Source organism: Jaculus jaculus, chromosome 7 (assembly GCF_020740685.1).
Source record: "Jaculus jaculus isolate mJacJac1 chromosome 7, mJacJac1.mat.Y.cur, whole genome shotgun sequence".
Classification (NCBI taxonomy): Eukaryota; Metazoa; Chordata; class Mammalia; order Rodentia; family Dipodidae; genus Jaculus; species Jaculus jaculus.
In genome coordinates this window covers 92,173,572-92,199,803 of record NC_059108.1, presented here as the reverse complement: position 1 = coordinate 92,199,803, position 26,232 = coordinate 92,173,572, and the positions used below count along the sequence as shown (strand labels likewise).

The window sequence follows — 26,232 nt, the reverse complement described above, 5'->3', positions numbered from 1 at the left end:
ATTGATGTCCTTCTGTCCTAGCCACCCTGTACCTCTTATCAAGTAAGCATCAAAGTTTAAATTGAACCCACCTCTCCTTCCTTGTTTCTGGGATTCATCAGAAAATTGGTGCCTCACAACCCTGGGCTTGCTTACATTCTTCCAGAGTTTCGGACTTTAGACAAAAGACAGAACTTCATGTTTTGCTGTTCACAAAAATAAACAGCACTCTAAATAGCTACACTTTGAAAGTATCAATTATGTGACTTAAAAGTCTTCTTATTATTTATGTTATCAAAAAGAAAAAAAGAATTCCTAAAACTAGTACCAAATTAATCCTACACTATGGTAAAAGAATTCCATAGACTACAATTTGTTTTTCAATTCTCCTAAAGGAATGAATTCATAAAGGACACAAGCTGTATGGTCCTTAATAATAAATAAACTAATACAATACATAAGCATGTGAAAGCACATGTAGATGTCTGTAAAAAGCATTTTTGTCTCAAACGTTGCATAATGAAACACAGACTCTGATAATTTCATTAGGGATCTATTAAGCTAGCAGGACTCTAATACACAAATGGAATAATTATCTTCATCAACAGCAGGAGGACAATTTGCCAGAAGAAAAAAACACCATTTAGATGGCACAATTAAGTTATATTTCTTCTTCTTTTCTTCCAGATAAATTAAAAAGATGAGCATTAATGTTATTTATGGTTTTCAGAGTTTTCACTTCCCTAGTTTTACCATCAGTTATTGTCAAGGTCTTTGTACACACATTAGACACTCAGTTATCCACTAACACCATGGTCTCTGACCTTCTTCCTCATGTTTGCTGGTGCCCACACTAACCCCAGAAGCAGAGACTAGTTGATTACAGCCAGTCAAAGTAGTTCCATTCTCCCCTGACATGAATATGTGATGTACCTTTTTTTCTCTCCAATGAGGCAGAAGAGAACATTTACCAAACATTTAGAGCTGTTTCTGTGGTCATAACAAGAGGTAAAGATGAGGTGTTCACATTTATATAGGACCACGTGGTAGCTTCGTATGACTATAATACTGTAACAATAATCTTATAACCATGAAGTCATCATAGTAAACATGACAGAGAAAAGATAGAAAGAACTTAAATAATTTATGACTTCAGTATATACTGAAGTTGAGTTTGTGGTTGGGGCAGAAATAATTCAAACCAAGTATGAATTTCTTCATCGTCAACACTTATAAAACATGATTAAGTAGGGGCAGTTATACACCAAACTATTCTGGATGTAAAAGCACATAATTGTAAAATAGTAATACCTCTCTGGTTAAATTAACTAGCATGAAGCTATCCAAACAAACCAAACACATTACAGACAGATGTAAACTGTCTTCAAAATATTAATATCATTCCTCTGCAATGTTTCAACTGAAGAGGTTGAAGAGGCAAAGGAACTGTGCAAAGCTGTAGTAAACTAATGTGTTAAAGAACCAATCAAAGTGTTCATCCTTCTGGATACACAGCCAAAAGATATGAAATGGCCACTTAATAAGAATACATGCAACCTAGCCAGGCATGGTGGCACACACCTTTAATCCCAGCACTTGGGAGGCAGAGGTAGGAGGATCACTGTGAGTTCGAGGCCACCCTGAGAATACATAGTAAATTCCAGGTCAGCCTGGACTAGAGTGAAACCCTACCTCAAAAAAAAAAAAAAAAAAAAGAATACATGCAATCATGTGTTCACTGCAGCACCATTCCCAATAGACAATAGATTGATACAGCCAAAGTACCTATCAACAGACACATGAATTAAAAACTATAAAACCAGGTGGCATAGATGTGCAGTAGAATATCACTTGTGTTTAAAAACAGGAGATGCTTTCATTGTCCCAACACAAAGGGACCTGAAAGACATTCTACCAAGAAAAATAAGCCAGGCATACAAAGAAATATCACAGTTGCAGGTGGATTTACTATTTCTATGTATGCTGTAACCCCATGTTGTAATTTGCAAGTGTACAGAATAAAATTTATTTATAAAGCAAAATGAGTTATCAAAACTATTTTCCTTCCTTCCTTTTTTAAATGTGCAAAGGGCTGGAGAGATTGCTCAGTGGATAAGGAGCTTGCTTGCAAAGCCTAATGACATGGGTTCAATTCTCAGTACCCACTTAAAACGAGATGCACAACGTGGTGCCTACATCAGCAGTTTGTTTGTAGTGGCTGAAGATCTGGCACACCCATTTTCTCTCACTCTCCATCTCTCTGTCTCTCTCTCTCTCTCTCTGCTTACGAATAAATAAAAGTATTTTAATAAATAAACAAATACATGGAAACAGACATTTCTCTCCTAACACTTTACATTGTAAATTACTGCTAACCTATGAGTAAGAAGATATATTTCAGTAGCCTCTTCAATGTTCTTCAGCCAGCAGGCTTAGGACTCAGTTCTCCTTTAAACCTGAAAATTACTTAGCCCTTTGGATGTTTAAATTTCTTAATCTAAAACATCAGGACTATTATACAAATTAACTGACAGGACCCATGTGAGGGTAACTTGATAAAAGGCATGCAATGTTCTTGCCCATAGTAATTGTCAATTTCTGAAGTTTCCCTGTATCATACATAATGAACCTATCTCTGACCCCTAGTTGTTCTGTCTTTTTAAATATTTTATTTTTATTTATTTATTTGACAAAGAAAGAAGGGGGGAAAGAGAGAGAATATGGGCACACTAGGGCCTCCAGCCACTGCAAACGAACTCCAGAAACATGTGCCCCTTGTGCATCTGGCTAATGTGGGTCCTGGGAATCAAACCTGGGTTGTTTAGTTATGCAGGCAAACGCCTTAACCCCTAAGCCCTTCAGCCCTGTACTGTCTTTTGATTCCAGGAACTCACCAGATGACAACAGCTGAGACCACTGCCCTCTGAAATTCCCACTAGTCTTTACTGCTTTTGCTAAGTTAACATAAGCATAGCTCTTGCTATTAGCATTAACACCAGCAAGAATGGACCCTCAGAGCTCAAAACTGCTTTAAACATACCTAGCAGGACTGGACTCTGATCTTCTCTCAAACTACAACTTAGGGTTGGACTCAAATATCCACCCTCATTGACACATCCCCGAGTAGCAGAGATTTGCCAGCTAGGGGTTCAAGTAGGAAGCTTAATCAAAAATGACTGAGTCTATGGGGCCATAAGTATGGGCTACACAAGGTAATCACATAATACTAGTGGTTTGAACACAAAATATGGAATCTTGAGTGACGAGTAGAAAGTCCTACAGGGTGACAAAACCCAGTGAGCAGTGCTGGAGTTAAGTGAGCATTGCCATTGTATGTGCTTGTTTTGGATTTGCCATTCTTACTTCTCTGATCTTCTTGTTGAATAAAGGAATTGGCACAGATGACCTTTGCAACCTATGTAACCTCTCACATTCCATCCCCATGGAAACAGGATAAATTGCCTGTATTGATTATATCCTAAGGATGGGGCTAAGCACTTTACATGCTAGGTCCAATTCAATCAGTCCTATGGGTCAGAGATTCTTTTCCTCATTCTAAAATGTGTAAAACTCGAGATCAGGGAGGTTAAATGCTTTTCCCAGTATACCATCTGGAATTCTTATAAATTCTTATTCCAGATTGCTTATTTCTAGTCACCAAAAACTGTCTCAGTAGAAAACAAGTCTGAAATGTCATGATGCACTCACTGGCTGGTATTATACTTTCAGAAGTACAGAGACCTGAGCAAAGTCCACAATCTTCATTTAAACAGAGAAAATTTTACAATGCCATGTTAAAAGTAAAGAAGCTTCAAGATTGGTTTTCCTTTTAAAATCTTTTTAAATAGATATATTCTGGTTTAATTATGAGTACCTTTATAATTTTCTCCACTAGACTTTAAATACATATCTGCTTTTCTTACAATCCCATCAAAAATACCAAATATTGGTCTTTATGGTCAACAAAAGAAAGAAATGTTTATAATAAGTAATATTCGATATCTTTTGATTTCCTGACACTTTTGTTGTTGCTTTTTTTAAAGTTTCTAGTTCTCTTAGCAGCTGGGATCTAACACATATATCATTTTATTTTGAAAAATGAAAGTCTATTCTGGATGCCACCCACATGTCATTGTAATAAAGAGAATTACTGATTATCTATACCCTCCTCAATAGAGAGGATACACAATTGCCTCCCACAGCCATGATAACATGATGGCAGTTACAATTGGCACCTAGAGAAACAATGCATAATTGCCAACCACTAAATAACAGAAAGAGCAAGAGAGAGACAGAGTATCGGCACAATAGCCAGAACAGTAGACAGAAGAAATCAGCCTCATTCCTGATTTTGAGCTGAAGAAAAAGAAGGCAATTTACACTGAGAAGTACCATCTCGGGAGATATCTTTTTTTGAAGGATGACTCATATTATGCCTTTTACAAGTTCTTTTCCTTCTCTGCAGAAGGAACAGGAAAGGTGAATATAAAGTCCCAAACCACTTCGTAGTGGTTAAGCTGGCCCACAGGTACCAGGGAAAATAAACAAGGTAACTTCACCAGTGAAATTATGAATGGCTTCATTTACAGTGATGTGGAAAGCAAGACATAAAATGCATATTTTCTTTGGAAGTCTATTTTTTTCCTAGAAAATAAAATTTATGTCCATAGCCAGTTTTCTTATGTTGGTGGGGAATGTACAACACAGATGGTTTAATGGTACAAGTTCTGGGCTCCAAGCAATTCCGACGTGCTATTTCCATGTAGAGTTCTTATACTGCCTTTCATCTTCCCATTTCTGCACAACATTTTCATGTTTAATATCATGTTTCTCTAGACATATAATTCCTTCCTCTAAATTTGTTATCTATACTAGATAAGGATAAGGAATAGGATTGGTTTTTCTCTGCTTTCATACAAATAAAAATCCGTGTTAGCAAAAAGACAGGCACACAGAGACAGAATAAAAGAGCTATGCCTGCCCTGCTGATGGACAGGTATGGAACTGGCTGAGAGAAGCCTATACAGATAATTTATACAATTTTTGTGCTTATTTCATTTTTTGAAAAAAAAAATGCAAGACCAATAATACTTCCAAGTCCATTGAACAGAAAACCCAGTAAAAGCATGCACAGAATTGGCACCTGTTCTGTGGCCCTGTGAAAACCCTAACCACTCAACAGTGCCATCCATAAAGGATACAGAGTGTGCAATCTGTAGTTGCATGAATTGTGTCACAAGGGAGCCATATATTTTAAGTTCTAATGTTGTGAGGTTTGTGGCAGGGCTGGTAGATTGAAAAGGTAGTAAAAGCCCATGAACAGATAGCAATGTTTCTTTTTTACTAAGAAATCCATATAATGAAAGAGACTGTGGTACAATACATCACCACTTCTTAATACTCTAATGACCATTCCTATTATAAATTTAACAAGTATCACTGACACATTTTTAAACAGCTTTTGCATTATGTTTTGGGGGATGGAGAAAAAAGACTCAGGGCTCAGTTAAACTGAAAGTGGATTTCTTTTTTTAGCTAAGGGGGAAAAAAGCCAACCACAAAGCAAATAGATTTCAAAGCATTTAATTTTTCAACTTATTGTCCTGTATTCTGATATTTCCGTTATTTGAAAGTCCTGGCATCAGGAGCATAACATATAATATTCCTCACCACATACACATTCATTCTCCCAAAGGAACTTCGAAGAAGGTAAGTTTAAACAGAAAACATAGTCCCCCACCAATGTGTGCAGAGTCCTTAACTTTGTGCTGCACTCTATTCCAAAAGATGTACATGGATGTTCCTCTCTCCAAACCATCACACTTTGAAATAATGACTTTGTTTTGAAATTGAGGAAGTTAAGTGACTTTTTGAAAACAATCAAAATAATAGAGACTGCATTGACTAAAATTTTCCAATTCCAAACATCATCAAAAAATGCACTTAACAAGTGGATTTATAAAGTAAAACACTTAGAGAAGAATTCCAATTTCAGGACCACTCAAACAAGTGAGGATTATTCCATTTAATGGACCTTTACATGTGTTGCAGTCAGGTTCACATTGCTGGTAGAAATCACCCAACCAAGAGCAGCTTCTGGGAAAAAGAGGTTTATTTTGGCTTACAGGCTCAAGAGGAGGCTCCACAATGGCAGGTGAAAATGATGGCATGAGCAGAGGGTAGACATCACCCCCTAGACAAGATAAGGTGGACAATAACAACAGGAGAGTGTCCCAAACACTGGCAAGGGACACTGGCTATAACACCCATAACCATGCCCCTAACAATAACACTGCCTCCTGGAGGTGTTAATTCCAAAATCAACATCAGCTGGGAACTTAGCATTCAGAATGCCTAATGTTATGGGGGACACCTGAATCAAACCACCACATTCCACCACTGGCCCCCATCAACTGATAACCATTCATGATATAAAATGCAATGCATTCAGTCCAACTTTAAAAGTTCCCATAGTTTTTATTAACCCTAATGATGTTCAAATATCCCCATTGTCCATGGTCTTTTAACTGAGCCATAATACCCAAAAAATAACCTCAAAAAAACCATAATGGCACAGAATAAACATTCACACTGCAAAATATGGCACTGAGCATAGTAAAGAAATACTTGAGAAATACATGATTTAAACAGAGCAAACACCAAACTCTGAAGCTCCAAGTCCAACAACACTATCCAATGACAAGTCTCTAATTATAACCAGTAACAAGTCTCTGGAGTTCCAATTCGGCCCCTCCAGCTAGGCTACTCACAGTCTTGGAAAACTTCATCAGGGCCAGCAGCTCCTTAGCAGCCATCTCGTGGTCCCAGCATCTCCACTGGGTCTCCACTGCAATCCACAGTTCATCCTCATGAAGCCATGGGGTCTCCATGCAGGCAACCAACAAATCTGCTTCACACTGCCCATGGCCATTTCCAAAACACAAGACCATGTTGCAAACTCAATGACCTTATCTTTCCTGCATTTCTTATACTCCATGATACCCGGTAGGGTGCCAATTTGTTAATCCAGGGGAGAATAAAGCAGACTTTGAAGAACAGGACATTTCTTGAGCACTCAGGCCCCTCCACAGAGTCTACATTCTTCCTGTTGCCCCAGTGCAGATCAGCTAGCCCCACTCTCAAAGGTTATAATCTCTTAACTGCAACTGAATGGGCAACAGTTCACCCCCAAATTTTTCTTTCTGTGCCATATCCCTCTGCTCACACCAGTTCATTTCTATGCAAAGCAACCAAGCAACCCTGCCCAACTTCTCAGAACAGGGGCATAACAGCAAGCTTCTCACACAAACTGCTAGCCCAGTCCAAGCAAAGTTCTTTCATAAGCCAAATCACACAGTCCATGGTTCTTACTGCATTTAGACCTTTCAACTCTGACAAGAATAGCCCATCAAGGCATCTCTTAGGCCAAGGTTTCAAATCCTCTTGAAAATCAGCTCCAAAAGAACAAAACCACACAGTCAGGTGTCTATTTTGTGGTTCTGGTTGTACATGGGATAGTTATACCATGTTAGGTGGAATTATGAGCTTGTTGCTGTTTTCATTTGGAAATTAAGTATGGTGTAAGCAGATATAGTTTGGTGTCAAGGTGACAAGGGGTGGACTTGCGATAGTTAAGGTGTTGTCAACTTGATCTGTTTAGTAATCCACAGAAGTCCCTTTGTGTTGGTCTCTAAGGTTGCTTCCAGGAAGGATCAACTGATGGAAGAAGTCCTTCCCCCAGAAGTGAGCCCTTCCCCAAGAGTGGGTGGCTCATCTCAGAGGGGACTTTATATAAGAAAGCTCTGGGCAGAAGGAGCTCCTTCCTTCCTCCCACTTGGCTGCCAGAGCTTCCTACTGCCGTCCAGCGTGGATTGAAGACCAGCATCAACTGAAGACCCATTTGGATCGAAACCCAGCAGCTCCTTCAGTGCCAGGTCAGGACTGCTGAGGCCTCTAGCCACATTGACTGACCATTTACCAGGTTCCTTGATTCTCAGGCCTGCAACTGCTATTAGACTACTGTAAACTAATCCAATAAATTCACTGTTTAATTCATTCTAGCATTCTGTTCCTCTAGAGAACCCTGACTAATACAACATGGTTGGCCAAATAACATTCATACAGTTTCATTTCCATTTATTATTTCAAAATATGTGGGACTGGAGAGATGGCTTAGTGGTTAAGGCATTCACCTGCAAAGACAAAGGATCCCAGTTCAACTCTCTAGGACCCATGTAAGGCAAATGCACAAGGGGGCATATGCATCTGGAGTTCATGTACAGTGGCTAGAGGCCCTGGCATGCCCATTCTCTCTCTCTCTTTCCCTCCCTCTTTCTCTCTCAAACAAATAAATAAAATATTTTTTTTAAAAAGTGTGGTGGGGCCAAGAAGTTAGATGTGTGATTAAAGGCACTCGCTTGCAATGTCTGTTGGCACAGGTTTAATTCCTCATGTGTTCATGAAAAGTTGAACTGGCATTTGCTTTTAGTGGCAAGAGACACTGGAGTAGACACACACACACGCATAATAAAAATTAAAAATAAACAAATCATGTTTGAATAGGACAATCAACATTTCATTTTTACATTTTATGAACAATAAAAGGAATGGTAAAACATTCAAACATTTTTACAAATTAAACTTGTCAACCAATAAATGGGTCAATATGTCTCCAAGTATCCATTAAAGACTCTCTCCAAGGCTCAGGGACCACTGCAGAAGTGGATGGAAAGAACCTCAGAGGCAAAAGGGAGGACTGCTTATAGTGCTGTTTTCCATAGAAAAGTGGCCGTGAGCCAGGCGTGGTGACACACCTTTAATCCCAGCACTTGGGAGGCAGAAGTGGGAGGATTGCCGAAGTTCAAGGCCAGCCTGAGACTAGTAAGTTCCAGGTCAGCCTGGACTAGAGTAAGACTCTACCTCAAAACAACAACAACAAAAATTAGCCTTGAGATTCATGACCTCACAGTGGCTGACATTACCTACACAACACATGCATTACAGTAACACGAAAATAGAAGAGATTCTAATTAGAAAGAAGTGGTTTGGAGGAAAAAGGGGATTTTGAGTGGAAAATGGAGTTCATGGAAGGGCATTGTGATGATGCTATATTGTCTATAGTTTTTTTCCGTCAGTTTCACATTGCTGGAACAAATATCCAACCATACACAGCTTATGGGAGGAAGGGGCTTATTTCAGGCTTACAAAAACTGGGGCAAAAAAATCTATCAATCATGGAAAGAGCTGATTACTTCCATAGATCCAAGCATAGAGAAACAACTGCAGCAGGCAAACATTAACACCAGCAAGAACGAACCGCTAGAATTCAAAATTGCTCTAAACTCACCTAGTAGGGCTGGACGCAGATATGCCCTCAAACTATACCTTAAGACTAGACTCAAGGATCTACCCCCGCCCCCCAGTACCCTGCCCCATAGTAGCAGGGATCTGTCTGCTAGTGGTTCAAGTAGGAAGCTTAATCAAAAATGACTGAGTCTATGGGGCCATATATTCAAACTGTCACATTGAACCTATCACAGTACTTATGGAAGTTTTCAACTAAAAGAAATTAAGGCCTGGAGGAATTGCTTAGTGGTTACTATATTTGCCTGCAAAGCCACGGGACCCAGGTGTTCGATTCCCCAGGCTCCATATTAACCAGATGTACAAGGGGGTACATGCATCTGGAGTTTGTTTGGCTGGAAGCCCTGGTGCACCCATTCTCTCACTCTCTCTGCCTCTTTCTCTGTCAACTAAATAAATAAAAATAAAATATTTAAAAAATCTTAAAGACTTGTGCAATCAATTTTTTGTATCTGAGTATTATGTTATGCAACCTGTTTTCCTATCTGTCATGAGTATCTGAAGGTGAGGACTATGGTCCTTTGCTCAACTCTTTCAGCTTCTATAGTCCAGGGGTTTTTATATACTATTATCACCTGTAGATTATGAGGGTACAGAGAAATTATGGGGTGTTTATCCATGTTCACTAGCCTTCCCTTTCTAGTACACTGGTTTAAAAACACTGCTTCTGGGATTATGCTACTACAATTTTGAATTATTGGTTTGGTATAGATTCCAAGATCACAGCTTTTAAAGCTTCCAGATGAGTCTAATGCTCAGACAGGTCCTAAAACTATTAACACAGGATTCACATATCAAGAGTCCACTAGAATGTGCCAGTATTTCTATAAGAATAGTTTCAGCTAAGAACAAAACCATCAGCCACCCACTGTGTTGCTAACCATCTTGTCTCCAGGATTGCTGAAACAAAGTATTTTAGTGAATTCGAAATATCAAGCCACTGTATTATTGTCTTCTATATAAGGAAATTAGAAAGCATAAGGGAAGCTATCCTTCAGGAGAGCATCAATTGCCCCTAGTTATTCCACCATGGGAATGGGGGTGGTAAATTTATCCCTTCAGTAAGAGGCAGAGTAGGAGCAGTTAAGAAGTTTTCTATAATCATGCACACCATGTTTGCTGTGTGGCATGTTTTATATCTATGTCGTTTTCTGTGTCCCTAAATCTAACAGAAGAGGAAGCATGCAGGAGAAATCAGCAGAGCTAAGAGCAGGTACAGCTAAGATGGGTGAGGATCTCTTTTTAGAGAGAAAGTTGGACAGCCATTGTACAGTTGATGAGGACTCCAGAATCAAGAGGATTAATCTATGGTGGCAAAATCAGTTAGCATGGAACCATGAACAGCAAAATGGAGCAGATTCCCAGCACTGCAGTCAGAGTCACAACACAGACTGGTCGCTCCGAGGAAACACTAGTCAGTGCCTCAGTGACTAGCAAGGAGTGAATGGTAAACTCATGTTCCATGGATTTGTTATCTTCTGTGAGTAGATAGTCCCAGCCACCTACTCTATCACACACCTTCACACCAGGTCTCACCATTCACATATTAGAAATTTGAATTCATTTAATGGAAATATACTTCAAATAATTACTATATGCATATGTACATATATGTTATATAAAACATTATAACATCTATTTTTATCAGCAATTATTAATATGATATGCAAACAGAAAGTATCTTCTGGACATAACAATTTACTTATGGCACCCTTGCTAGGCATACATGGTGGCACACACCTTTAATCCCAGTACTATGAGTGTGAGGCCAGTCCTGGGCTACAGAGTGAGTTCCAGCTCAGCCTAAGCTAGAGTGAAATAAATAAAAAAAAAAATAAAGAAAGAAATCTAACAGTATTGACAGTAGTAAGTGCTCAATAAAGTGAAGTGTGGTTCCTATCATTCCTGCAATTGAGACAGTAACATTCTAAATCAAGAAAAAATTGCTCCAAAAGTATATATTTGTCAGACAGTAAAAGGTAATATAAAACATAAAACATTAGTAGAAAATAGGGGTAGAAACTAGGAGTCCCTCAGTCTACTCTGTTTCTGAAAACCATGTGAATTTGCAGGTCACATACTGTGTCAGGGTAGATTTTCACGAGGAATACAAATAAAAGGAAGGATAGGTAAGTAGGTGGACTGGTGAGAGATTAGATAAATAGAAATATAGATAATGTAAGATGTAGCAGTTAAGGTGCTTGACTGTGAAGCCTAAGGACCCAGGTCTGATTACCCAGTCCCCACATAAGCCAGATGCATATGGTGGCGCATGCATTTGGAGTTCATTTACAGGGGCTAGAGGCCTTGGAACATTCTCTCTCTTTCAAATATGTAAATAAAAATATTAGAACTATAGACAGTGCAAATATATACACATATTATGTGTGAGATCTAAAGGGGTTTCTCTAGTAGGGACTGGGGAGTCTAGCAAAGATCACCTACATGTAGAAGAGGCTGAGGATCTGGTAGCTGCTCATGCATGAACCAGAGGTCTCACCTGTCCTGATCCATATCTGAAGGCCTAGAGGATTCCTGGGGAATCACTGGACTTCATTCCATGTTGGGACTGAAGGTGTTATTAAAGCATGCTGCCAGCAGGTGCAGCAACAGTACAGACCCACTCATTAACAAGAAACCAAGGCAGCATTCCTTTTTCTTCAGACCTCTTGCTATCTAGCCACCAACATAGGTGTCTCCTTCTCTGAGGAGGGTCTTCTCCCTCAGTTCATCCTTTCTGGAAAGGCCCATACAAACCCAACAAGAGGTTTGTCTATTAGTTGATTCCAGATCAGTCAAGATGAATCATCACAGCCACTGTCTCTATTGCTAGTCTATCAGCTAAAGATGACACAAAGATCAAACATGAATCCTTCAAGGAATTGCACTGTATTTCACAGTAGGTGTTCAGAGCATGATAGCTTCAAGGGTTATCTGCCATAAAAGATCTGTCTCTAAAGTTAGGAGGGGGCTGAAGAGATAGCTTAGTGGTTAAGCGCTTGCCTGTGAAGCCTAAGGACCCTGATTCCAGGCTCGATTCCCCAGGACCCACATTAGCCAGATGCACAAGGGGGCGCACACATCTGGAGTTCGTTTGCAGTGGCTGGAGTCCCTGGCACGCCTATTCTCCCTCTCTCTCTCCCTCTTTCTCTCTCTCCCTCTTTCTGTGTCTGTAGCTCTCAAATAAATAAAATAAAAAAATTTCAAGTTAGGAGGAATAGGAAACAAAGTATCTGGCTTAAAATGTAAATGTGAGGTCTTAATTGTTCGACTGTTTAGTGAAAGTCAATTATACTTCCATTAAAATGCAAATATATGTTTGAGTTCCTGCATGGGTGCATGACTGAGAGGAATGAGTTACAGAGTAGAGAGAGGAGCAGTGTGACCCTTGCAACCAGATAGGAAGAAAGAAGCGATGTTCAGGTGAATGCTATACTTGCTAGGTGTGATTCTTCAGAAGAGAAAAGCAGTTTAAAAAGTAAGGACTATGAAGGATGGGATACAACAGCCTGAATAGGGAAGAATTAACTTGACAAGGGCTCAAACAGCTGAGTGAAGTCTGTCTTCCTACAGGGCATTAGCTCCTCTGGGAGTATTACGAGATGTGGGCTGACTTAAAGAGAATCCTAAGAAGTTAGCCAGGTAGAAACTGTAAGTGGGAGCTGTGACCAGGAGAGTCTCAACACAACAGATTGAAGACAATCCTGTGTGTGAGTTTTTCAGTCTTACCACAGTTACTAGAGTCAGAAATGGGCCCTGGCAGCCCTCACCAGCTATGTATAACTACCCTTCCTCAGTAGGCAAATTAAATAGACAAGTAATAAGGTAGAAAGGAAAAAAAGAAGGATTTATTCAATACAGCCATATTGGGGAGAGGGAAAAAATGTCAAGTGCTGCCTCCCCAAGTCCATCTTCAGGGTCCTGATATGAGGTTTAGTTTAAAATAGGGGGTCGTAGGTATGCATAGCTAAGCAGTGCTGGTCAAGATGAGGTCCTGCCCTTCACTGACTCTCATCCTTGTCTGAGATCTGCTCTCTCTTGCAAGGTGATCTGACAAGTTGTCAGCACTGTTTGAAATCCCTTTGGAGGAGACAAGTTCCTTCTGTGGTTGGTACCAAATTTCAGCCTTTTCCTTCTCACAACATGAAACTTCTAGAGAACTTCCAATTTCAGGCAGCCTTTGTTTCAATAGATATTGAAATGGAGAGGAGCAAATGTCTGGTTAGACAATCGTCATTCTTAGCAGGATGGTAACATTAAGGTTGTTATAATAAATAACAAGAATATATGGAGTTAATATACAGAACTTTAACCTTACAGTCCTGGAGAATAAGGTCCACAAAAAGTGTCATATCAGTGAACTGAAGGCCTTCAAGGAGACTTCTCCCTGCCTCTTCCAGCTTCTGGTGAACTCTGACAGTCTTTAGAGAGTTGGTATGTGGACCCATCTCTTCAATCCCTAGTGATGTCCTCACAGTGGTCTTCTCCTCTACATGTATGTTCTCTACTGTCTATAAAGACACTTAATTGGATTAAGGGCCCATCTGGCTGATCCAAGGGATCTGAAGACCTTTTATTTAATTGTATCTTCAAAGATCCTTTTTTCCAAATGAGATAATGCCCATAGATTCCAAGGATTTTCATGTGAACATATCTTATAGGAAATCAGAATTCAAATAATTGCAGTGTACTCTGGTCCCCCAAAATTCACATTTGTCTTATGGGCAATATGTACTTAACCCACCCCCATTATACTTTTGTCCCTATTTTATTCCTACTGAACCTCTGTTGTTCCCATTTAATGCCTTGCATGTAGTGTGTGTGTGTGTGTGTGTGTGTGTGTGTGTGAGAGAGAGAGAGAGAGAGAGAGAGAGAGAGAAAGAGAGAGAGAGAGAGAGATTCAGTTAGGGTTGCTTAAATAAGCATGGGTTGAGGGGTATAGAGCATGAGCAACTTACCAGTGGCTATACCTCATCCTTCAATACTTACATTCTGCCCCCTCTTCTGAAATGTTCCTTGAGCCTTGAAGAGGGTGATAAAGATATCCCATTTAGGGCTTAGCACTTTACACTTTCTTAGTCTCTGCACTCTGACCAACTATGAGTTTCTACAATAACTGTCACCCACTAAAAAAAGATTTTCTGACCAAGGTTGAAGGAGAACTAATCTATTATTATCAACATTAATATTTAGAAAGCAGTATGACAACATGTTAATTTAGGGAAACAGTAGTAGTAAGTTTCTGTCCCCTAAGAGCCTATGACCTCCCTGTAGTAGTTTAAATTTGATAGTTTGAATGGCCATATAGACTCAGGGGTTTCATTAAAATTATGTTTAAAAGGCGAGCCCCAGCAGAATGTCCCGGTTATATGGCAGAGGGGCCATATCACTGCAAGGTGGATCTTGGAAGCTAGCCCTGAGGTGTGTTTAGAGGTGGATTTGAATTCCAGCCCAAAGGTGTGGAGAGAATAATTTGAGCTCTGGATATGCATGTTTTGTGGTGCTGGCTGTTGATGTTTTCTCTGCTTGAATCTGTGAAAGGGAGCCAGCTTCTTCTACCATTGATGGAACTTCCCCTGGATTTATAAGCCTGAAATAAACCCCTTCCTCCCATAAGCTGTGTCTGGTTGGATGTTTGTGGCAATAATGTGAAGTTGACCATAACATGTTCATTTATCAAAACAGCAGTAGTAAGTTTCCCCTCCCCCAAGGGCCTATAACCTCCCCAGTGATGACCAGGTTTATAGTACCAGACATGAAAACCTTGTGGGACAGCCTTCATGTCTAAGCAGAAAGTGGTTGATTACCCCATTACACCCATGCCACTACTGCAGCACCTGATACATTTTCTTATCAGGACAGTATTATAGCACCCAGCATCCACAGATTGGTAAGACCATTGATGACTTTCCTCCTTTAATAGCCTGCCTAGCCCCTTATGGTATCATGAAGCTAGCCAATAGAAAAGGAGCTTCCATCTCAGTTCTAGCTTAATTTCTCTATGCCCTGCACCCAAAGTTTGTGGTACCTTCAGCAATAGGGTCTTACTATCCATTTCTAGTAGTCAACAAAGGACATGGAAATGGCTTATATTACTTTTGGGGGGTGGAGAGGGCTTCTTTGGCTGCCCTGACCAATAACATTTCCTACTGAGTGCTTACCAGAAATGCTTCTTGGCATGGTATTCCAGGGGTTCTATCTCTAAGGCAGAAGCTCTGCTCCTTACTTCATTCTGAACACTTTCAAAAACCTGCCACTGGCTTAAAAATCCTTCATAAGTCAACAGTAAAGCCACTGGAACATCTGCAGGCATTTTGACAGCACAGCCTACTGCCCTGTAACAAAATCTATAAGAATTTTTATAGTTGTCACAACAAATAAGCAAAGTTGGATGTCTCAAGACAACAGAATTTTATGCTTTCACATCCTGGAGACAAAGTCCAAAGTATAGACAAAAAGCACATCTTTCTGAATGCTGTCAGACAACAAGGCTAGCTGCCTCTTTGCCTCTTCCAGCTTGTGGTCCTGTGGGCAATCCTTGGCTCTTTGGGTTGTAATCACTTCAGAACAGTCTGTGAATTCATCTTACCACTGCTTTCTTTCTACCTTCTGCCATACTTTCCTTGTATGTCTGGTAAAAGTAGAATCCTATATGTTCATAAGTATACTCTAGGATGGGGAGGGGTGACCTTTGAATGTAAAGGAAATAAGAACACCAAATACAAAGTTAAACTTCTCAGTTGGCTGAAAAGCATCAGAATGGAGCATGTGTGCTTTCTGCTAGCACCACTCACCTTCACTTTTTACCACTAGTCAAACCGACCACTACAACACTCAGCCTACCCCAAAACTCCATATGTTGGTGTCAGAAATGGAGAAATAATTCTAGGGCTAGATAAATGCTTTAGCACTTAAGTCACTAGACTATGAAGCCTAAGGACTCATGCTCAACTCCCCAGATCCCATATAAACCAGCTGCACAAGGTAGTACATGTACAAGGTCATGCATGCACACAAGGTGGCTCATATGTCCAGAGTTAGATTGCAGTGGCTAGAGGCCCTAACATGTCAATTCTCTCCCTTTCCCTGCCCCCCCTCTCATCAAAAATTATTTTTTTTAAAGAAAGAAATGATTTATAAAAATTGTGAGAATGTGTGTAATGAACCAACATTACTCCTAGTCCAATGACTTGTCACAGAAAAGGAAAGAAAAGAAAAGAAAAGAAAAGAAAAGAAAAGAAAAGAAAAGAAAAGAAAAGAAAAGAAAAGAAAAGAAAAGAAAAGGATGGGAAAATTAGGGAAAGGAAGGGAAGGGAATGAACAGAAAAAGGTAAGAAAGAGGGGTAGGGATGGAGGGAAGAAAAAAAGAAAGAGAGGGAGGGAGCGAGGGGAAGGAAAGTTTGTTGATTACAGAAGTTTTGTTTTGTTTTTTTAAGCTGAAGGAAGGGAACCCTTCTGCTTGGTAGGCCTTCCCTTTATCACACCAGCTTGACTTCCTAGATGAGCAGCTCTCAGAACCCTGCTGACTGATAAAGACTGCCCACCACACGTCTATGGAAAGTTGCCATCATTCTCAGCTTCTGAGACTTCCACTCTGCCCCCTGTGGTTTCTAAAGCCTGACTGTGGACAGGGAAGGAAACACTATATTCCATGCCTGTCTAGCTAATAATCTTTACCCAAAGTTGGAGAATGTTACTCTCTGAGGAGGAAAAGCAATAAACTCTGAGTTAATATGAAAATTAATGTTCAAATGACCTGGAGTCTCATAAATAAATGTCTTCTTTAACTAAGTAGTTTTAGGTCACTGGAACTACATTGTAGTGTGGTTAATTTATAAAACTACTAAAAAAAAGAATTTAGCAAAAAGTCAAAATAACACAAACTCAATTAAGGTGACACAGGCATCTCCCTCAGTATGTAAAGCCAGTACATCAAAAGGCTATTGCACAGGAAGATGCAGGAGAAAGGTCATATCTTCCTTTTGAAGGCTAAATTAAGACAAATTTCAAAAAGCTCTCTTCTTAACACCTTGCTAAGGAAAATTGCATTCTGCCCACTATTTTTACTGAGGTTGCTGTGCCTCTTGCCTTTAATGTCCAACCGCTTTGACCATGCTCTGCTACAGTCTCATAAAGATGAACCTCAATTATAAGCACAGCTCGGTGCTAAGGTTGCATAAGTTGACTGTAAACAGCTGTCTGGGAGACAATGCCTGCCTAAGGGAGCCACCTATCTTATTTTAGCTCTGTTTTAGGACTGCCCTCGATTGAACTGGCCAGAATTATATTAATTTCCTTAACACCCTTCTTTTCATCATGTCCCCCCACCCATATACGCAGGAAGATTAAAAAGAACTGAGGCCTCTAGTCTAGCAGTGTTATCCTAATCACATTAAGTGACCTTGGCCAATTGGCTTCTAATGCTTCTGCTGGCTAGCACAAAATAGCAGGACACTTCCTCTCCATACAGGATGTCTCAGAACACCAGAGGCAAGTGATGGGCTGTCCTCAGGAGGGTTTTATCAGCTGCCATTCCCAAAGATCACATGTGCAACCCCAAGGTAAGGTAGGTGTCACTGAAGAAGTGACACTGATGTCAAAAACCTGTGAGTATAGAAGCCTTTATCAGTGTCCTTATGCTAAAAAGAAAGCTTTAGAAAGCTGAAAAGGGATGTCTATGGGTTGTCAAATGACAGACATTACTTGACATATGTTGGATTACTTTATCTTCCCATACTGCTTGTCTGTTGCCCTGCTAGTATTTTAGACCTCTCTTCACTATTTTCACCTATTGCCTCATGCCTTGAGCCCATGAAACACTATATATCTCTACAAATCTTTTATGTCAATTTCTTTTTTTTAATTTTTATTTTATTTTATTTTTTATCTTTTCACAATTTTTATTAACATTTTCCATGATTATAAAAAATATCCCATGGTAATACCCTCACCCCCCGCACTTTCCCCTTTGAAATTCCATTCTCCATCATATTATGTTAATTTCTTTACAGTAGTGATTTTTAAAGCCTTCAAGTAAAACCTAACATAAAGCATAAAGCTATCATCAATGAGAGAATAGCCACACACATATAATCAATAGTGGAGTACTAATGACACTTAGAAATCCAGTTAGGAAGATCCCCTTGTAACAGTTGTCATAACTGAGTCTCCTATTAGCTTGTAGCAGAGGTGATGTTTAATGTCTCCTCAGCTTGTGTTCCCAGTGCTACTTCCTCCAAACTCTATCCTAGCCATCTAAAAATACAGTTAAGATGTTTCCAGATGATAGAAGAAAATAGCTACCTATAAGCCACTCAGTTTCTTCAAATATACTTATCTTGGCAGAATGTTCATTAAATTGATACCTTAGAATTACATTGCTATCTTCAAAAATAAAGCAGCTTCATTATAATGAAGAGATACTAAAAAGAAAAGGATTGAACTTTGGAAAGAAAGAAGTATGCTATTAGTTATCCTTCTATGCTCTCTACTCATACGTTTTGACAATATTTTTGGTTTAATTTAATAATTTAGGTTTGCTTTTAGTTTAAATTTAGGAGGCTTTTGGAATAGGGTAAGGACATATATAGAATCATCATATTTTTATTTAAAATTTGTAAGTAAAGAAAGAGAGAGAGAGAGAGAGAAACAGAGAATTTGGGGAAACCAGGACCTCCGGCCACTGCAAACTACAGACATATGCCCTACTTTGTGTATCTGGCTTTAAATGGATATTGGGAAATCAAACACTGCTGTCAGGTTTTGTAATCAAGTGCCTTTAGCTGCAAAGCCATCTCTCTACCCCTAGAATCATCATTTATTTTCTTTTTAAAAAATTATTCATGTATTTATTTGAGAAAGAGTGGGTGAGAAAGAGTGGAAAAGGCAGAAAGAGAGAATGAGCATGCCAGGCCTCCAGCCACTATAAATGAACTCCAAATGCATACGTGAACCACTTGGTATACTTGACTTATGTGGGTCCTGAGGAATAGAACCTGGATCCTTAGGCATCACAGACAAGTGCCTTCTTATCCAGCCCTAGAATCATCCATTCTTTTTTTGCAGGGGGGGGATTTACAACATGTTAGAATTTTATGATTTGGCAACATGTGAACAGGTAATCTGTGTTACATAAGAAATATAATTTAGATTTATCACTACTAATGAAACCATTTCTAGGTGTATTATATTATCTCCAGGACAGTTACAAAGTTTTACTTGCATTTACAAATCCATGTTTTTAAAATGTATTTCATCAGATTTATTCTTTAAAAAGAATGTCTCACATCAACAGGTTATAAAGTTTAAAATTCAGTTCATGGACATTGTTTTGCTTATGGTGACAGTTATAAAAACAGCCTTCAAAATGTTTAAATTAATGATGCTTCTATGTTAAGCTTTTAACTACTAGGAAAACTGAATCTTAATAAAATTAAGATTTATTTATTAGTTACTTATTTTTCTTTTATAAAACTAATTTTACTAAATGGTCATTGTGTTTATAACTTAGGTTTTATAAAAGATATAATCTAACTTCATTCATTGTAACCTTTGGTCTTAGGGAGACAAGGAAGTCTCCCCATTTTCTGATAACCTGTGTGCCTTCTCAATTTTTAGGTGCTCTATTAACAATTCTTCACTCAAAATGAGTTGTGATGCTATAATCTTTAATTTACAAACAATGTAATTTAAGCATAAACTATTAAATGACTGGTCAAAGTCCATTTAATAGTTATGGATATCAACAATAATGAGGTATAAAATTGGTTTATGTTAATCAAAGTAACCCTTAAAAAAGGTATATCAGATTGATTGCTATATATTTATCCACCAGGATTAAATCTATGCCCAGTCCAGTTTAGAAAAAGTGATTAAAGCCATTAAAAATATACACAGGCACATAGATGTATTTAAAGGTGATTATAAGTTACTAAAACCAGAAGTGCATGTTTATACCTGCCACAACAGTAGTCAGATGTTTTTGTTTGTTTGTTTGTTTTTGTTTTTCAAGGTAGTTGTCTCACTCTAGCCCAGGCTGACCTGAAATTCACAATGTAGTCTCAGGGTGGCCTTGAACTCATGACAGTCTTCCTACCTATGCCTCCCAAGTGCTGGGATTAAAGGCATGCGCCACCATGCCCAGAAGCAGTCAGATATTTTTAAGTTCAAAAGAAATTCCGCAATCCAACTCTGATTTTAGATTGCCTTACAGACTCAACTAATAGGTGAAAATTTTAGATGGGTTTAATGCTTATTATAATAACTTAAATTTTTGACAGATTGTTTGATTTGAATTTATTGATAGAACAATGTGAAATGGTTATAGAAGTTAAACTAGTAAAAGTTTACTGTTGGGGCTGGAGAGATAGCTTAGCAGCTACGGCACTTGCCTGCAAAGTCTAAGGACCCAGGTTCAATTCCCCAGTACCCACTTAAGCCAGATGCACAAGGTGGAGCATGTATCTGGAGTTCATTTTCAGTGGCTGGAGGCCCTGGTACACCCATTCTCTCTTTCTCTCCCTCTCTCAAGCAAATATATAAATAAAACATTTTTTAAAGTTTACTGTTAATGACAAAAAGCCATTGTTACTTGTCCCATATTCAAGTTAGATCCTCCAATGTGTGAATAACATCCTTCTCTATGCCCCTTTAGAGGAGGTTTCACAAGGGAGTAATGATTTCAAGTTAGGGCTCCATTAAAAATATGAAACGCTTCATGAATTTGCATGTCATCCTTTTGCAGGGGCATGCTTGGTAATCTTCTCTCTATCATTCCAATTTTAGCATATGTTCTGCTGAAGCAAGCACTAGAATCATCATTTCTTGATGACCAAAAATATGAAGAGCCACATCATATTTCATATGACTCCCTACTGTACTTTCTTGCTGGGAAGTGAATTTCATTTAAATTAGTTCAAAGCTTCCACTACTGAGTGTGACTATCATATGAACAGAAGTTAGATAACCCAAATAATTATATTTTTTACAGTTTCATGAGGATGAATATTAGGTCCCCAATAACAAAATTTGTTTACTCACCCTAATAACATATTTAGCTATAATTCATAGTGATAAGACTGTTCAGTGATAATTAGTGTTTACAATACAATTTTATTCAAAATACAGTATCCAATCTCTAAACTGGGTTTCAGTGGCTCAAAGGAGCACCCATATTTAAGCATATGTATTCATTCCACCTACAAGCAAAAGAAAAGAAAGTTAGATAAAACTATCAATAAATTCACTTGTATGGTCAGAAAAAAGTTAGTAATGGGACTTTTAGCCACTTGACTCCAGGTCACACATTTGAAGTTTGAGACCAACTGACAATAACATAACTACAAAGTCTGACCAGCCAGACTTGCAACTATGTGGGGATATGGATGATGCCTAACATATTCCGCCTCTAGGAACTTGCCAAGGCAAAGAGCTAAGAGTTCGTTTTCCCCTACTTAGAATTCATATTCCAAGTTTCTTCTGTGTCTACTCAACAAAGGACTTCCCATGTCCAAGTCACAATCTGTGCCGACAAAGCCTATTTTTCACAGCTACCATGGGGAAAGTAGTGGAACCCTAATCCATTGAATTCTACCAAAGCTAAGACAAAAAAAAAAATCTTCACACTGGGCTGGAGAGATGGCTCAGCCGTTAAGCGCTTGCCTGTGAAGCCTAAGGATACCATTAGAGGCTCCACTCCCCAGGACCCACATAAGCCAGATGCACAAGGTGCACGTGCATCTGGAGTTTGTTTGCAGTGTCTGGAGGCTTTAGTGCACCCATTTTCTCTCTCTCCCTCTCTTTCTCTCTCTGTCCCTGTCTTTCTCTCTGTGTCTGTCTGTTGCTCTCAAAAATTTAAACAAATCTTCACACCTTCTTAATGAATGTGTTTACATCCTTTACTTGCTTTCTAGAGAAAATACAAATGCTTTACAAAAAGCAAAACTGAACTCTCAATATGTAAGAGGTAATGTCAAGAGTTATTGAATTATAAGTATTTACCTGTATAGATAACATAGATAGGAGGAAAACTGAAATTTAACTACATCCAGATTATATAAAACTCTCATTTAAATATTTGAATAAGTAAATTACTACAAAGTGTAGAAAATGAAGGAAACTAAAGACAGATGTGTTCTGTCCAAGACAACATGGTAGGCTATTCATTATCTAGGATTTCATATAGGTAGGGCTTTTATTTGAAATCTCAACACTGACTCACTGATTTTTTAAAAATATAAATACATCAAACAAGGAAGGAAACAAAATGCATAATCCCTTACTAAAAAGATACATTATCTCTAAAGAAGAGAAAATTCTATTTTTCTAAACTGTACAGTTTTCTATCTTTTAAAATAATTTCCTCTGTTAGCTGGGTGTGGCGGCGCACACCTTTAATCCCAGCACTTGGGAGGCAGAGGTAGGAGGATCACCATGAGTTTGAGGCCACCCTGAGACTCTATAGTGAATTCCAGGTCAGCCTGGACTAGGGTGAAACCCTACTTTGAAAAACCCAAATAATTATAATAGCAATAATAATAATTTCCTCTGTTAAATAAGAAGGCAATGTTTTAAATGAATTTTAGCTCAAACTTAGAACAGAGGAGAGCAGCATATTGCATAGAAATAGCTTCTAAATTCTAGTGAGTATCTTGCACAAGAGAGTACCTTATTGTCTGTCTGAAATCATGTAGACAAATACTAAGAGATTTGACAATTCAGATATCCAAAATATCAACATCCCCTCCTCACCTTGGCCTCGTGTGAACATACTGTCATGCTAAAGGTGATTCAAAAGCCTGACCCAGGTATTCAGAAGTACTAGCCTCTTCTGGGATGAGACGAGTCCCATTAGTGACAAGCTTCAGTATAGATACCATAAGAATTATGCAAAAAGCCAATATTCATAAAATAGAAAGAAAATGTCATTCCAAACAAAAGCAATCTAATTTCATCTCAATTATAAGAATTCTAGACTAGCTCAGAGCTCAGAGGAAGAAGCTTGGGAGCACAAATCTGTAATGGTTATGACAAATAACATGTATTAAAATTTAACAGTGTTACATCAACTTATTATTCTAATTTATTTGAATCATTGTTAATAACCCAGTTTTATTTTTAGTCAATTGTTTGTACTTGGTTGGAAAAGTCGTGCAGAACAGAGGAAAGAGTAATCATCATGAATGGAGATTACTCTTAAGTTCAGACTTATTGTTAGTTTTTTCACAAGAAAAATGCATATTTAACATTTCGTCATACCTTTATAGGTCAATTACATAATGTCCATGCACACTTCATCTAAAGATGAGCACTTAGTGGAATGTATCAAAAATTCATTTCTTCAGATTGAAATTAGTTTAGAATGTCATTGTAACTACAATAATGCCACCATGTGGCAAAAGTGTGATTTCTTAAAACCTGACATGCTGTGTGGTATAACCCAAAGAGAAGAAGATTCACAATTTAAAAGCCAGAGTTAACTACTGAAATTCTGTTATTTGTAAGAGCTTACTGTCTGCCTTTGGATTTCTTATGATTCTCTATTTTATTCGCAAGTCTTCTTCAAATTCATTTGCGGTGTAATCCATTTCTCTTTTATTGAATTCTCAACTGCACCAGCCATAGTAACTAACTATAGAACCATAGAAATTCACAGAATAAACATTGCCAATGCTGAGAGTCAATAACAACCATAATGAAAAAAAAAATTATTCTTAAAACTACAAACCCCAGTTCTGCATAGGATTAAAGTATCAAACACATTGTTGAATTCTTTTCAAATATTCACATATATTACAACAATCCTAACTGTAATCTTCAACACTATGAACAATGGCATAGCCATGTCTTTGTCAGGACTAATGAAACTCTGTGTATTTTTGTATCACTATTAGACAAGTAAAGACACACTGAATATGACACTTTAAAAAAAACTGGACTTGTATCCACCTAAATAGCATTTCATGCTGATCATGATTTTAGGAGCATAACAAAAATGGTCTCCTCTAGCAAGAGAAATTCTGCTATAAGTGGATCTCCCTTAACATGTACCTGTATCCTACATATCAAAATAAGCAATTCTAGTGCTCAATGAATCTTTATCATCAAAGTAATTTGAAACTGTTATTAGACTGTCATTACAGGAAACTCCAAATGCTGCTGCCATTCATCCAAAGTTCAGCCAAATGGAATCAGAAAACAGAGCTAGAACACATTCACCTTAAAACTTACAGCCCTAAGATTCACAAGGGAAGTGTTCCCTGCCAATTAATTCCTGCATACCCTTCTAAAGACAATTATTTTGAAATTAATAACCCACAATAAAATGTTTAAAAGAGTTGGACATCATTGGCTGACAATGACAAATTTAAATATCAATAACACAAAGACATGAGGACAAGAACATTATATTTCATTTTTTTTCTGGCATCTTCTTGATTGCAGGTCTTTCCTCACTCAAGAAAACACTAAAGAAATGTGTCTTCAGAAAGTTGGAAGTGACTGGACTGTTAGGGAAGAAGAAACTGAACAATTGCTGCTTTCCTGATTCCATTTCTACGTTAAATTATGCCAAACAATTAACTAAAGATTTCTTTATACACGGACTCTTTATATAAAGGCTTCTTTTATACGACACATCACAAATATCCTAGTAATAAGGCAACCTCCCTTCTGTGTCACTATTTGGTGTCATAATTGCAACAAATCTTTTATCTGTCCAGTATTAAATTCAAGGACCCCAAGTTAGTTTCTGCTTACATACCAGTTAAAATCAGTCTGCTTTGCATAATTTTTACTTACTCTAGAATTGCTTAAGAACCATCTGACAAGAGCATAAACTGAAGCCACATTATCCAACAGACTGTCTTCAGTGCATTTTTCTGAGTGACTGGGCCAACTAAACCTGAGACTTACTTCTCTCACCTACAAAATGAGGACCAGGGTATGTACCTCACAGACTCATTGGAGGATCCAGCAAAAGTACCCAGAATACTGACCAGCACACAGCAAAATGTGTAATCACTGGTCCTCATGGCTATCCCTTACACTTCATTCCTTTGTGATAACATCAGCAAGGCCTTCCCATGTTACTACTTCATACTTAAAACTGTCTGCAATTTGTTTCTATCTGAGTTTGATATCTGCTTCTTCCATGAGATTCTGTGTAGGCCTCAGTGCCAAGTCATCCTAGTGAAATCACCACACTTTATTGTGTTACTTGAAGCTCATGATCTCTCCAGCTAGTACTTAAGAAGGTACTGGCATCTTGCTAGTAGTGGTGAATTCTAACTTAGCCTTCTAGACATTAAATTCTAAAATGAATTAAAAAGGAAAGATGTCAAACAGAACCTCCAGAACACTTGTCCAACTGCACAGATCAGCCCCTTCTCTTGTAAACTCCCAGAGACACTACCCCCTGCTCAGTTTATAACTTAATGATTCATTTCTCTTTGTGTCTTTATTTCCAATGTATGTTTTATCTCCCCTCAAAGTCCACATTCTTTAGTACTAGGCCATCTGCCTTTTGCAACTCCTCCATAATAATTATTGATTCCTGAGGAAATAAAAGACCTAAAACAAGATGTAGCAGGATGAAATGCTGAGCAACTTGCATATTAATGCCAAAAAGATACCAAGTTAGCAAGGAAGGATAAAATTTTAGGGCTAAAGAAATGGTTCAATGGTTAAAGATGCTAGCTTCAAAAGCCTGAAAGCCTGGATTCAATTTTCCAGTGCCCACATAAAGCCAGATGCATAAGGTGGCTCCTGCATCTGGAGCTTGTTTTTACTTGCAGTGGCAAAATGCCACTCACTCATTTTCTCTATCTCTTTCTCTCTTACCCTCTTTTTCTCTCTCCTCTCTCCTTGCAAATGAATAAATAAAATATTTAT

General features: G+C 38.4%; 1 non-coding gene across 1 annotated transcript; it reads right to left on the bottom strand.

Annotated features, from left to right (window-relative positions):
- Positions 1–21,040: 21,040 nt before the first annotated feature.
- On the bottom strand, positions 21,041–21,150 carry LOC123462488. The gene has a single exon (XR_006638307.1). It is a non-coding gene; the product is annotated as a U6 spliceosomal RNA (small nuclear RNA).
- Between the last annotated feature and the right edge of the window lie 5,082 nt (positions 21,151–26,232).